The following is a 13,418-nucleotide window of genomic DNA, read 5'->3' on the forward strand; positions in this document are numbered from 1 at the left end:
TAAATATGGAAATATCTACACCGCCACCTGTATGAACATGGAAATATCTACACTGCCATCCGTACGAACATGGAAATATCTACACCGCCATGTGTATGAACATGTAAATATCTACACCGCCATCGGTATGAACATGGAAATATCTACACTGCTAACTGAATGAACATGGAAATATCTACACCGCTGTCTGTATGAACATGGAAATATCTACACTGCTATCTGTATGAACATGGAAATACCTACACCTCCATCTGTATGAACCTGGAAATATCTACACCGCCATCTGTATGAACATGTAAATATCTACACCGCCATCTGTATGAACATGGAAATATCTACACCGCTACCTGTATGAACATGGAAATATCTACACCGCTATCTGAACATGGAAATATATGCAGAGCTATCTGAATATACATGGAAATATCTACACAGATTTCTCTATAAATATGGAAATAACTACAGCGCTATCTCTATAAACTTCGAAATATCTACACCGCCATCTGTATGAACATGGGAATATCTACACCGCCATGTGTACGAACATGGACTTATCTACACCGCCATCTGTATTAAGATGGAAATATCTACACCGCTATCTGTATAAATATGGAAATATCTGCCCAACTATCTGTATAAATATGGAAATATCTACACTGCTATCTGCAAAACATAGTAATATCCACACCGCTATCTGTGTAAACATGGAAATTTCTACACCGCTATCTGTGTAAACATGGAAATATCTACACCGCCATCTGTGTAAACATGAAAATATCTACAACGCCATCCCTATAAACATGGAAATATCTACACCTCCATCTGTATGAACATGGAAATATCTACACTGCCATCTCTATAAACGTGGAAATATCTACACCGCTATCTGTATGAACATGGAAATATCTACACCGCTATCGGTATGAACATGCAAATATCTACAAAGCTATCTGTATATCAATGGAAATATCTACACAGCTTTCTCTATTAACATGGAAATAACTACACTGCTATCTGTATAAACATGGAAATATCTACACCGCCACCTGTATGAACATGGAAACATCTACACTGCCATCCGTACAAACATGCAAATGTCTACACCGCCATCTGTATGAACATATAAATATCTTCACCGCCATCTGTATGAACATGGAAATATCTACACCGCTAAATGTATGAACATTGAAACCTCTACACCGCTATTGGTATGAACATGGAAATATCTACACCGCTATCTGTATGAACATGGAAATATCTACACCGCTATCTGTATGAACATGGAAATATCTACACCGCTATCTGTATGAACATGGAAATATCTACACCGCTATCTGTATGAACATGGAAATATCTACACCGCCATCTGTATGAACATGGAAATATCTACAGCGCTATCTGTAAGAACATGCAAATATCTACACAGCTATCTGTATATCAATGGAAATATCTACACTGCTATCTCTATAAACATGGAAATAAGTACACTGCTACCTGTATAAACATGGAAATATCTACACCGCCACCTGTATGAACATGGAAATATCTACACTGCCATCCGTACGAACATGGAAATATCTACACCGCCATCTGTATGAACATGTAAATATCTACACTGCCTTCTGTATGAATATGGAAATATCTACACCGCTAAGTGTATGAAAAGGGAAATAACTACACCGCTTTCTGTATGAACATGGAAATAACTACACCGCTATCTGTGTGAACATGGAAATATCTACACTGCTCTCTATATGAACATGGAAATATCTACACCGCTATCAGTATGAACATGGAAATACCTACACCACTATGTGTATGAACATGCAAATATCTACACAGCTATCTGTATATCAATGGAAATATCTACACTGCTATCTCTATAAACATGGAAATATCTACACTGCTATCTGTATAAACATGGAAATACCTACACCGCCATTTGCATGAACATGGAAATATCTACACCGCTAACTGTATGAACATGCAAATATCTACACCGCTATCTGTAAGAACATGGAAATATCTACACCGTTATCTGTATGAACATAGAAATATGTACACCACTATCTGTATGAACATGGAAATATCTACACCGCCATCTGTATGAACATGGAAATATCTACACCGCTAACTGTATGAACATGGAAATATCTACACCTCTATATGTATGAAAATGGAGATATCTACACCGCTATCTGTATGAACATGGAAATATCTACACCGCTATCTGTATGAACATGGAAATATCTAGACCGCTATCTGTATGAACATGCAAATATCTACACAGCTATCTGTATATGATTGGAAATATCTACACTGCTTTCTCTATAAACATGGAAATAACTACAATGCTATCTGTATAAACATGGAAATATCTACACCGACATCTCTATGAACATGGAAATAACTACACTGCCATTTGTATGAACATGGAAATATCTACACCGCCATCTCTATGAACATGTAAATATCTACAAAGCCATTTGTATGAACATGGAAATATCTACACCGCCATCTGTATGAGCATGGAAATATCTTCACCGCCATCTGTATGAACATGGATATATGTTCACCGGCATCTGGATGAACATGGAAATATCTACACCGCTATCTGCATGAACATGGAAATATCTACACAGCTATCTGAATATACATGGAAACATCTACACAGATTTCTCTATAAATTTGGAAATAACTATAGCGCTATCTCTATAAACTTCGAAATATCTACACCACCATCTGTATGAACATGGAAATATCTACACCGCCATCTGTAGAAACATGGACTTATCTACACCGGCATCTGTATTAAGATGGAAATATCTACACCGCCGTCTGTATAAACATGGAAATATCGGCCCAACTATCTGTATAAACATGGAAATATCCTCACCGCTATCTGTATAAACATGGAAATATCTACACTGCTATCTGCAAAAACATGGAAATATCCACACCGCTATCTGTGTAAACATGGAAATGTCTACACAGCTATCTGTGTAAACATGGAAATATCTACACCGCCATCTGTGTAAACATAAAAATATCTACACCGCAATCCCTATAAACGTGGAAATATCTACACCGCAATCTGTATGAACATGGAAATATCTACTCCGCCATCTCTATAAACGTGGAAATATCTACACCGCTATCTGTATGAACTTGGAAATATGTACACTGCTAACTGTATGAATATGGAAATATATACACCGCTATCTGTATGAACATGGAAATATCTACACCGCTATCTGTATGAACATGGAAATATCTACACCGCTATCTGTATGAACATGGAAATATCTACACCGCTATCTGTATGAACATGCAAATATCTACGCAGCTATCTGTATATCAATGGAAATATCTACACTGCTATCTCTACAAACATGGCAATAACTACACTGCTATCTGTATAAACATGGAAATATCTACTCCGTCATCTCTGAACATGGAAATATCTACACTGCTATCTGCATAAAAATGGAAATATCTACACCGCTCTCTGTGTAAACATGGAAATGTCTACACCGCTATCTGTGTAAACATGAAAATCTCTACACCGCCATCCCTATAAACATGGAAATATCTACACTGCCATCTGTATGATCATGGAAATATCTACACCGCCATCTCTATAAACGTGGAAATATCTACACCGCTATCTGTATCAACTTGGAAATACCTACACTGCTCTCTGTATAAAATTGAAATTATCTACACCACTATCTCTATAAACATGGAAATATCTACACTGCTATGTGTATAAACATGGAAATATCTACACCGCTATCTGTATAAACATGGAAATATCTTCACCGCTATCTGTATAAACATGGAAATATCTACAACGCTGTCTCTATAAACTTGGAAATAACTACACCACTATCTCTGTAAACATGGAAATATCTAGACCGCCATCTCTATAAACATGGAAATATCTACACCACCATGCGTATAAACATGGAAATATCTATACCGCTATCTGCATACACATGGAAATATCTACACCGCCATCTCTATGAAGATGGAAATATCTACACCGCCATCTGTACGAACATGTAAATATCTACACCGCCATCTGTATGAACATGGAAATACCTACACCGCCAACTGTATGAACATGGAAATATCTACACCGCCATCTGTATGAACATGGAAGTATCTACACCGTTATCTCTATGAACATGGAAATATCTACACCGCTATCTGTATGAACATGGAAATATCTACACCGCTATCTGTATGAACATGGAAATATCTACACCGCTATCTGTATGAACATGGAAATATCTACACCGCTATCTGTATGAAGATGCAAATATCAACACAGCTATCTGTATATCAATGGAAATATCCACACTGCTATCTCTATAAACATGGAAATAACTACACTGCTATCTGTATAAACATGGAAATATCTACACCGCCACCTGTATGAACATGGAAATAACTACACTGCCATCCGTACGAACATGGAAATATCTACACCGCCATCTGTATGAACATGTAAATATCTACACCGCCATCTGTATGAACATGGAAATATCTACACCGCTAACTGTATGAACATGGAAATACCTACACCTCTATCTCTATGAACATGGAGATATCTACACCGCTATCTGTATGAACATGGAAATATCTACACCGCTATCTGTATGAACATGGAAATATCTAGACCGCTATCTGTATGAACATTCAAATATCTACACAGCTATCTGTATATCAATGGAAATATCTGCACTGCTATCTCTATAAACATGGAAATAACTACACTGCTATCTGTATAAACATGGAAATATCTTCACCGCCATCTGTATGAACATGGAAATATCTACACTGCCATTTGTATGAACATGGAAATATCTACACCGCCATCTCTATGAACATGTAAATATCTAACAGCCATTTGTATGAACATGGAAATATCTACACCGCCATCTGTATGAACATGGAAATATCTACACCGCCATCTGTATGAACATGTAAATATCTACACCGCCATCTATATGAACATGGAAATATCTACACTACTAACTGTATGAACATGGAAATATCTACACTGCTATCTGTATGAACATGGAAATATCTACACCGTTATCTGTATGAACATGGAAATATCTACAACGCTATCTGAATGAACATGGAAATATCTACACCGCTATCTGTACGAACATGGAAATATCTTCACCGCTATCTGTATGAACATGCAAATATCTACACAGCTATCTGTATATCAATGGAAATATCTACACAGCTATCTCTATTAACATGGAAATAACTACACTGCTATCTGTATAAACATGGAAATATCTACACCGCCACCTGTATGAACATGGAAATATCTACACTGCCATCCGTACGAACATGGAAATATCTACACCGCCATGTGTATGAACATGTAAATATCTACACTGCCATCTGTATGAACATGGAAATATCTACACTGCTAACCGAATGAACATGGAAATATCTACACTGCCATCTGTATGAACATTTAAATATCTACACCGCCATCTGTATGAACACGGAAATATCTACACCGCCATCTGTATGAACATGTAAATATCTGCACCGCCATCTGTATGAACATGGAAATATCTACACCGCTACCTGTATGAACATGGAAATATCTACACGGCTATCTGTATGAACATGGAAATATCTACACCGCTATCAGTATGAACATGGAAATATGTACACCGCTATCTGTATGAACATGGAAATATCTACACCGCTATCTGTATGAACTTGGAAATATCTACACCGCTATGTGTATGAACATGCAAATATCTACTCAGCTATCTGTATATCAATGGAAATATCTACACTGCTGTCTCTATAAACATGGAAATATCTACACTGCTATCTGTATAAACATGGAAATATCTACACCGCCATTTGTATGCACATGGAAATATCTACACCCCAAACTGTATGAACATGGAAATATCTACACCGCTATCTGTATGAACATGGAAATATCTACACCGTTATCTGTATGAACATGGAAATATCTACACCGCTATCTGTATGAATATGGAAATATCTACACAGCTATCTGTATATCAATGGAAATATCTACACTGCTATCTCTATAAACATGGAAATAACTACACTGCTATCTGTATAAACATGGAAATATATACACCGCCACCTGTATGAACATGGAAATATCTACACTGCCATCCGTACGAACATGGAAATATCTACACTGCCATCTGTATGAACATGTAAATATCTACACCGCCATCTGTATGAACATGGAAATATCTACACCGCTAACTGTATGAACATGGAAATATCTACACCGCTATCTGTATGAACAAAGAAATATCTACACCGCTATCTGTATGAACATGGAAATATCTACACCGCTATGTGTATGAACATGGAAATATCTACACGGCTATCTGTATGAACATGCAAATATCTACACAGCTATTTGTATGACAATGAAAATATCTACACTGCTATCTCTATAAACATGGAAATAACTACACTGCTATCTGTATAAACATGGAAATATCTACAGCGCCATCTCTATGAACATGGATATATCTACACTGCCATTTGTTTGAACATGGAAATATCTACACCGCCTTCTCTATGAACATGGAATTATCTACACCGCCATTTTTATGAACATGGAAATATCTACGCCGCCATCAGTGTGAACACGGAAATATCAACACTGCCATCTCTATAAACGTGGAAATATCTACACCGCTATCTGTGTGAACTTGGAAATATCTACACTGCACTCGGTATAAATTTGAAATTATCTACACCACTATCTCTATAAACATGGAAATATCTACACTGCTATCTGTATAAACATGGAAATATCTACACCGCTATCTCTATAAACATGGAAATATCCTCACCGCTATCTGTATAAACATGGAAATATCTACAATGCTGTCTCTATAAACTTGGATATAACTACACCACTGTCTCTATAAAGATGGAAATATCTAGACTGCCATCTCTATAAACATGTAAATATCTACAACACCCTCTGTATAAACATGGAAATATCTATACCGCTATCTGCATAAACATGGAAATATCTACACTGCCATCTCTATGAACATGGAAATATCTACACTGCCATCTGTATGAACATGGAAATATTTACACAGAAATCTGTATGAACATGTAAATATCTACACCGCCATCTGTATGAACATGGAAATATCTACAGCGCTATCTGTATGAACATGCAAATATCTACACAGCTATCTGTATATCAATGGAAATATCGACACTGCTATCTCTATAAACATGGAAATAAGTACACTGCTATCTGTATAAACATGGAAATATCTACACCGCCACCTGTATGAACATGGAAATATCTACACTGACATCCGTACGAACATGGAAATATCTACACTGCCATCTGTATGAACATGTAAATATCTACACTGCCTTCTGTATGAACATGGAAATATCTACACCGCTAAGTGTATGAACAGGGAAATACCTACACCGCTTTCTGTATGAACATGGAAATAACTACACCGCTATCTGTAGGAACATGGAAATATCTACACCGCTCTCTATACGAACATGGAAATATCTACACCGCTATCAGTATGAACTTGGAAATATCTACACCGCTAAGTGTATGAACATGCAAATATCTACACAGCTATCTGTATATCAATGGAAATATCTACACTGCTGTCTCTATAAACATGGAAATATCTACACTGCTATCTGTATAAACATGGAAATACCTACACCGCCATTTGTATGAACATGGAAATATCTACACCGCTAACTGTATGAACATGCAAATATCTACACCGCTATCTGTATGAACATGGAAATATCTACACCGCTATCTGAATGAACATGCAAATATCTACACAGCTATCTGTACATCAATGGAAATATCTACACTGCTATCTCTATAAACATGGAAATAACTACACTGCTATCTGTATAAATATGGAAATATCTACACTGCCATCTCTATGAACATGGAAATATCTACACCTCCATTTGTATGAACACGGAAATATCTAAACCGCCATCTCTATGAACATGTAAATATCTACACAGCCATTTGTATGAACATGGAAATATCTACACCGCCATCTGTATGAACATGGAAATATGTTCACCGCCATCTGTATGAACATGGATATATGTTCACCGGCATCTGGATGAACATGGAAATATCTACACCGCTATCTACATGAACATGGAAATATCTACACTGCTATCTGAATATACATGGAAACATCTACACGGATTTCTCTATAAATTTGGAAATAACTATAGCGCTATCTCTATAAACTTCGAAATATCTACACCGCCATCTGTATGAACATGGAAATATCTACACGGCCATCTGTATGAACATGGAAATATCTTCTCCGCCATCTCTATAAACGTGGAAATATCTACACCGCTATCTGTATAAACATGCAAATATCTACTCCGCTATCTGTATAAACATGGAAATATCTTCACCGCTATCTGCATAAACATGGAAATATCTACACCGCCATCTCTATGAACATGGAAATATCTACACCGCCATCTGTACCAACATGGAAATATCTATACCGCCATCTGTATGAACATGTAAATATCTACACCTCCATCTGTATGAACATGGAAATATCTACACCGCCATCTGTATGAACATGTAAATATCTACACCGCCATCTGTATGAACATGGAAATATCTACACCGCTACCTGTATGAACATGGAAATATCTACACCGCTATCTGTATGAACATGGAAATATCTACACCGCTATCTGTATGAACATGGAAATATGTACACCGCTATCTGTATGAACATGGAAATATCTACACCGCTATCTGTATGAACATGGAAATACCTACACCGCTATCTGAATGAACATGCAAATATCTACACAGCTATCTGTACATCAATGGAAATATCTACACTGCTATCTCTATAAACATGTAAATAACTACACTGCTATCTGTATAAATATGGAAATGTCTACACTGCCATCTCTATGAACATGGAAATATCTACACCGCCATTTGTATGAACATGGAAATATCTACACCGCCATCTCTATGAACATGGAAATATCTACACCACCATCTGTATGAACATGGAAATATCTTCACCGCCATCTGTATGAACATGGATATATGTACAGCGGCATCTGGATGAACATGGAAATATCTACACCGCTATCTGCATGAACATGGAAATATCTAAAGAGCTATCTGAATACACATGGAAATATCTACACAGATTTCTCTATAAATATGGAAATAACTACAGCGCTATCTCTATAAACTTCGAAATATCTACACCGCCATCTGTATGAACATGGGAATATCTACACCGCCATGTGTACGAACATGGACATATCTACACCACCATCTGAATTAAGATGGAAATATCTACACCGCTATCTATATAAATATGGAAATATCTGCCCAACTATCTGTATAAACATGGAAATATCTACACTGCTATCTGCAAAACATGGAAATATCCACACCGCTATCTGTGTAAACATGGAAATGTCTACACCGCTATCTGTGTAAACATGGAAATATCTACACCGCCATCTGTGTAAACATGAAAATATCTACAACGCCATTCCCTATAAACATGGAAATATCTACACCGCCATCTGTATGAACATGGAAATATCTACACCGCCATCTCTATAAACGTGGAAATATCTACACCGCTATCTGTATGAACTTGGAAATATCTACACTGCTCTCTGTATAAAATTGAAATTATCTACACCACTATCTCTATAAACATGGAAATATCTACACTGCTATCTGTATAAACATGGAAATATCTACACCGCTATCTGTATAAACATGGAAATATCTTCACCGCTATCTGTATAAACATGGAAATATCTACAACGCTGTCTCTATAAACTTGGAAATAACTACACGACTATCTCTGTAAACATGGAAATATCTAGACCGCCATCTCTATAAACATGGAAATATCTACACCACCATCTGTATAAACATGGAAATATCTATACCGCTATCTGCATAAACATGGAAATATCTACACCGCCATCTCTATGAAAATGGAAATATCTACACCGCCATCTGTACGAAGATGGAAATATCTATACCGCCATCTGTATGAACATGTAAATATCTACACCGCCATCTGTATGAACATGGAAATATCTACACTACTAACTGTATGAACATGGAAATATCTACACCGCTATCTGTATGAACATGGAAATATCTACACCCTTATCTGTATGAACATGGAAATATCTACACCGCTATCTGTATGAACATGGAAATATCTACACCGCTATCTGTACGAACATGGAAATATCTTCACCGCTATCTGTATGAACATGCAAATATCTACACAGCTATCTGTATATCAATGGAAATATCTACACAGCTATCTCTATTAACATGGAAATAACTACACTGCTATCTGTATGAACATGGAAATATCTACACCGTTATCTGTATGAACATGGAAATATCTACACCGCTATCTGTATGAACATGGAAATATCTACACCGCCATCTGTATGAACATGGAAATGTCTTCACCGCCATCTGTATGAACATGGATATATGTGCACCGGCATCTGGATGAACATGGAAATATCTACACCGCTATCTGAATGAACATGGAAATATCTACACAGCTATCTGAATATACATGGAAACATCTACACAGATTTCTCTATAAATATGGAAATAACTACTGCGCTATCTCTATAAACTTCGAAATATCTACATCGCCATCTGTATGAACATGGAAATATCTACACCGCCATCTGTACAAACATGGACATATCTACACCTGCATCTGTATTAAGATGGAAATATCTACACCGCCGTCTGTATAAACATGAAAATATCTGCAAAACTATCTGAATAAACATGGAAATATCCGCACCGCTATCTGTATAAACATGGAAATATCTACACTGCTATCTGCAAAAATATGGAAATATCCACACCGCTATCTGTGCAAACATGGAAATGTCTACACCGCTATCTGTGTAAACATGGAAATATCTACACCGCCATCTGTGTAAACATGAAAATATCTACACCGCCATCCCTATAAACATGGAAATATCTACACCGCCATCTGTATGAACATGGAAATATCTACACCGCCATCTCTATAAACGTGGAAATTTCTACACCGCTATCTGTATGAACTTGGAAATATCTACACTGCTCTCTGTATAAAATTGAAATTATCTACACCACTATCTGTATAAACATGGAAATATCTACACTGCTATCTGTATAAACTTGGAAATATCTACTCTGCTATCTGTATAAACATGGAAATATCTTCACTGCTATCTGTATAAACATGGAAATATCTACAACGCTGTCTCTATAAACTTGGAAATAACTACACGACTATCTCTGTAAACATGGAAATATCTAGACCGCCATCTCTATAAACATGGAAATATCTACACCACCATCTGTATAAACATGGAAATATCTATACCGCTATCTGCATAAACACGGAAATATCTACACCGCCATCTCTATGAACATGGAATTATCTACACCGCCATCTGTACGAACATGGAAATATCTATACCGCCATCTGTATGAACATGTAAATATCTACACCGCCATCTGTATGAACATGGAAATATCTACACTACTAACTGTATTAACATGGAAATATCTACACCGCTATCTGTATGAACATGGAAATACCTACACCGTTATCTGTATGAACATGGAAATATCTACACCGATATCTGTATGAACTTGGAAATATCTACACTGCTATCTGTATGAAGATGGAAATATCTTCACCGCTATCTGTATGAACATGCAAATATCTACACAGCTATCTGTATATCAATGGAAATATCTACACAGCTATCTCTATTAACATGGAAATAACTACACTGCTATCTGTATAAATATGGAAATATCTACACCGCCACCTGTGTGAACATGGAAATATCTACACTGCCATCCGTACGAACATGGAAATATCTACACCGCCATGTGTATGAACATGTAAATATCTACACCGCCATCGGTATGAACATGGAAATATCTACACTGCTAACTGAATGAACATGGAAATATCTACACCGCTGTCTGTATGAACATGGAAATATCTACACTGCTATCTGTATGAACATGGAAATACCTACACCTCCATCTGTATGAACCTGGAAATATCTACACCGCCATCTGTATGAACATGTAAATATCTACACCGCCATCTGTATGAACATGGAAATATCTACACCGCTACCTGTATGAACATGGAAATATCTACACCGCTATCTGAACATGGAAATATATACAGAGCTATCTGAATATACATGGAAATATCTACACAGATTTCTCTATAAATATGGAAATAACTACAGCGCTATCTCTATAAACTTCGAAATATCTACACCGCCATCTGTATGAACATGGGAATATCTACACCGCCATGTGTACGAACATGGACTTATCTACACCGCCATCTGTATTAAGATGGAAATATCTACACCGCTATCTATATAAATATGGAAATATCTGCCCAACTATCTGTATAAATATGGAAATATCTACACTGCTATCTGCAAAACATAGTAATATCCACACCGCTATCTGTGTAAACATGGAAATGTCTACACCGCTATCTGTGTAAACATGGAAATATCTACACCGCCATCTGTGTAAAAATGAAAATATCTACAACGCCATCCCTATAAACATGGAAATATCTACACCTCCATCTGTATGAACATGGAAATATCTACACCGCCATCTCTATAAACGTGGAAATATCTACACCGCTATCTGAATGAACTTGGAAATATCTACACTGCTCTCTGTATAAAATTGAAATTATCTACACCACTATCTCTATAAACATGGAAATATCTACACTGCTATCTGTATAAACATGGAAATATCTACACCGCTATCTGTATAAACATGGAAATATCTGCCCAACTATCTGTATAAACATGGAAATATCTACACTGCTATCTGCAAAACATGGAAATATCCACACCGCTATCTGTGTAAACATGGAAATGTCTACACCGCTATCTGTGTAAACATGGAAATATCTACACCGCCATCTGTGTAAACATGAAAATATCTACAACGCCATCCCTATAAACATGGAAATATCTACACCGCCATGTGTATGAACATGGAAATATCTACACCGCCATCTCTATAAACGTGGAAATATCTACACCGCTATCTATATGAACTTGGAAATATCTACACTGCTCTCTGTATAAAATTGAAATTATCTACACCACTATCTCTATAAACATGGAAATATCTACACTGCTATCTGTATAAACATGGAAATGTCTTCACCGCTATCTGTATAAACATGGAAATATCTACAACGCTGTCTCTATAAACTTGGAAATAACTACACGAC

The sequence above is a fragment of the Gorilla gorilla genome, chromosome 11, assembly GCF_029281585.2.
Source record: "Gorilla gorilla gorilla isolate KB3781 chromosome 11, NHGRI_mGorGor1-v2.1_pri, whole genome shotgun sequence".
Taxonomy (NCBI): Eukaryota; Metazoa; Chordata; class Mammalia; order Primates; family Hominidae; genus Gorilla; species Gorilla gorilla.